Source organism: Pteropus alecto, unplaced genomic scaffold (genome assembly GCF_000325575.1).
Source record: "Pteropus alecto unplaced genomic scaffold, ASM32557v1 scaffold72, whole genome shotgun sequence".
Classification (NCBI taxonomy): Eukaryota; Metazoa; Chordata; class Mammalia; order Chiroptera; family Pteropodidae; genus Pteropus; species Pteropus alecto.
The window spans coordinates 18,948,094-18,951,033 of NW_006436811.1; positions in this window are offsets into that span (position 1 = coordinate 18,948,094).

Below are 2,940 nucleotides of genomic sequence, written 5' to 3' on the forward strand. Positions count from 1 at the left end.
TTAATTCAAAATATATTTTGTTACTTAAGATTCTAGTTCCTTTATCACTCTTACTTTTCAGATTTTCATGGCAAACTAATTCGTTCTCCACAAGAAAATTATCATATTTTACTAATTTCTGAAAAAAAAACCTCAGAGATTTATTTGTTATTGTTTTGAACAGATAGATTAAAGAACTGCTGTTTTAATGATATTTTTATTAGTTATCAGAATAGAATATTTTCTTCCAAAATATTTATTTTTTGATTGCTTGAAGATTAAAAGCCCTTGATTCTTAGTTATAAATTTAACCTGCTACCTTACATGATTATTGACTCAAAAATGTATTTGTTTCTTTTAGCTTTTCTGCGTACATAATCAGGTCAACTGAGAATATTAAATTCAGCTCTGCCTTTTTTCATATTTACATTTCTTGTTTTTTTTTTCCTTAGCTCTAATAGCACTTTCTCTTAGTTCCAGAACAATAATAAAATAAGGTAGTTTTTCCCATTCTTGTCTGTCTCATTATCTTAAATAGAGTGCTTTCAGTGTTTTAGCATTAAACTTGATTCTCATTTAAGATATTTCTCATAAATATTCTCTTATTAATGTGTGGCACAGGAAGAGGGAACTAGAAAAGAGCTGGGTTGAGGAGGAGAAATCTTAACATTCTTTTTTAAGTGATTGTTCTAACAACTTAGAATTTACAGTTTCTCCAAAGCCTATTTCTTTTCAAACTCTGGGTCCTGTAATATTTCTAATTAACCATCAGTGTATATTATATAAAGTATTAGCTCTCCTTCTCCTACTCAGGTAAACTCTATGTAAATGATGTAAACCTTAATGATCTCTAGTCTCCATATTAACATAAAAATGTAAAAATATCTTCAAAATGTATCCTAAAATTGATTAATGCATTTTTCTGTTTCCTATAAAAATGATTATTTTCCTAATACAACATCATATGCAGTAAATTTCAATGGTAGGAAATATACTGGGTGGTTTGATCTATATGTTTCCCCAACTGGACATAAACACTATTCCTCATCAAGGAGGGTCCTTCCTCTTTAATTTTTTTTTTTACCACATTCTCTACAAAATTATGAAAAATGAATGTGCCGAATCCTTGTAAAATTTATGGCAGCAGGCTATAATGCTAGTTATTTCTTTCCACACATAGAACCAGATTGAAATATAGAGAGTAACAAAAGATTCAGTATCAGAAGGAAGGAGCTGCTTGTTATTCCCTCCCATATGTATAACCAGTAGCAAGAATAAGTGGAATGGAATAGAAAGATGGAATAAATGACCACTAATGTCATGTGTGTGTGTGTGTCTGAGTGTGTGTGAACAAAAGCAAATAATGTATTTGTATTATATGCATACACTCTTAAGTGCCTATGGAACAATATTAAAACCTATGTCTCACATGGAAATTCACTCATTCATAAATAAAAATATTCCCAGTCTATCCTTTTCCATCATAGTTACTATAAATAAACTAAAAATGAGTACTGTTTTTTTATTAAGTGTAATGATTTATATTCCTCAGTAAGAGTTGCTTTAGTTATAATTCAGCTTATATCTGTTAAAACAAATGCTAAGTCTTTATGAAAAATACTTATGTTAAATACAGTTTTATTCCTTTTTACATTAAGAAACAAGAATATTTGTTTGTGTGTATGTGTTTATATGAAACAGAAAAACCTCACGTCAATCTCTCCCCTCAACAAGATGTTTTCGGGTAGAAATAAATCGTTTCAAGGAGGGACGTTTCTTGTCATGGTACTTGTCTTCTGACAGTTATTCAGTGATGCATAGCTGAAAAGGGTTCTGTGCTTATGGTGAAAAATAATTCTCAGGACTTGACAGGAAGAATGTATTTATTCCAAGCCTAAGGCAGCAGTCTGCTGAGTTAAACAGAAAAAAAGATAGTTAGTGAACAAATTCATCAAGACCAATATCATGTATTTCTCCCCCTGGCCTGATGGCTGATGCACACTCCTCCAAGCAACAAAACTATAAACGCAGTGCTACAAACAGAAGCACCTGTAAGTCAATGGGAGCACATTTTTGCTCAACAAGAGATCCTGACAACTAACAACCATCTGTCTCAGACACAGTTTGAGTCTTTAAGATGCATCAGGTTCCCGTCTCAGCCTCCAGCCTCACAAAACTGATTCCATTGCCTGAAAACTTGAGTCATGGAATGATAAACCATGAAATCTCACCTGGTAGGCAATTATCTGAGGCAATACACAAACTTTTCAGAATAAGTTAATGAGCGTAGGTTAATTAGATAAGTTAAAAGTCATAACAACTACTTGGAAAAAGTGACCCAAATAAAATCTAGTTTTCAAAATCTTAATCTGGTATTCTTTTTTCTATGTTGCCTCCCTTAATTATTTTTTAAAGTAAAACTAAATGTAAACAAGTCAGAGGAAGCCTCTTATTAACATGCCATTTTGAAGAATATGATGACACTGATTTCTCCAAGTAAGCATTTTCGCCCCCATCCCTAAGCAGTCAGTAGTAGTTTTAATTTTATGGTGACTCTTCCATGCTTTTTGTTTGTTTGTTTGCCAGCTTTCCCAGGTGAATGAGTGGAAGAATCTTTGAGTTGGCAGTGAAGTTTAAGAATACAGTCTGTAGCACTGGAAAAAGTGGAGCTAACTGGCATGTATAATGACTAAAAACATGACCGTGGCCTCATTAGCACCATGTGCTAAAAAAAGGAGCTAAGCAGCCAAGTATGAAGGTGAGACAGGCATGGAGAAGGTCTGGACACCCTAAAATGGACACATTTTGCTTCTCTGTGGAGTTTTTCCTGGGTCTAATTAAAGCCTGATACTTTCCAGCTGTATGGCACAGATTGTTTTAAGATAAACTCACTCTATAATTAAAAGGCTCATTAATCATTTCTCAAATTATTTGTTGTGGTATAAAATAGAAGTCAAAACC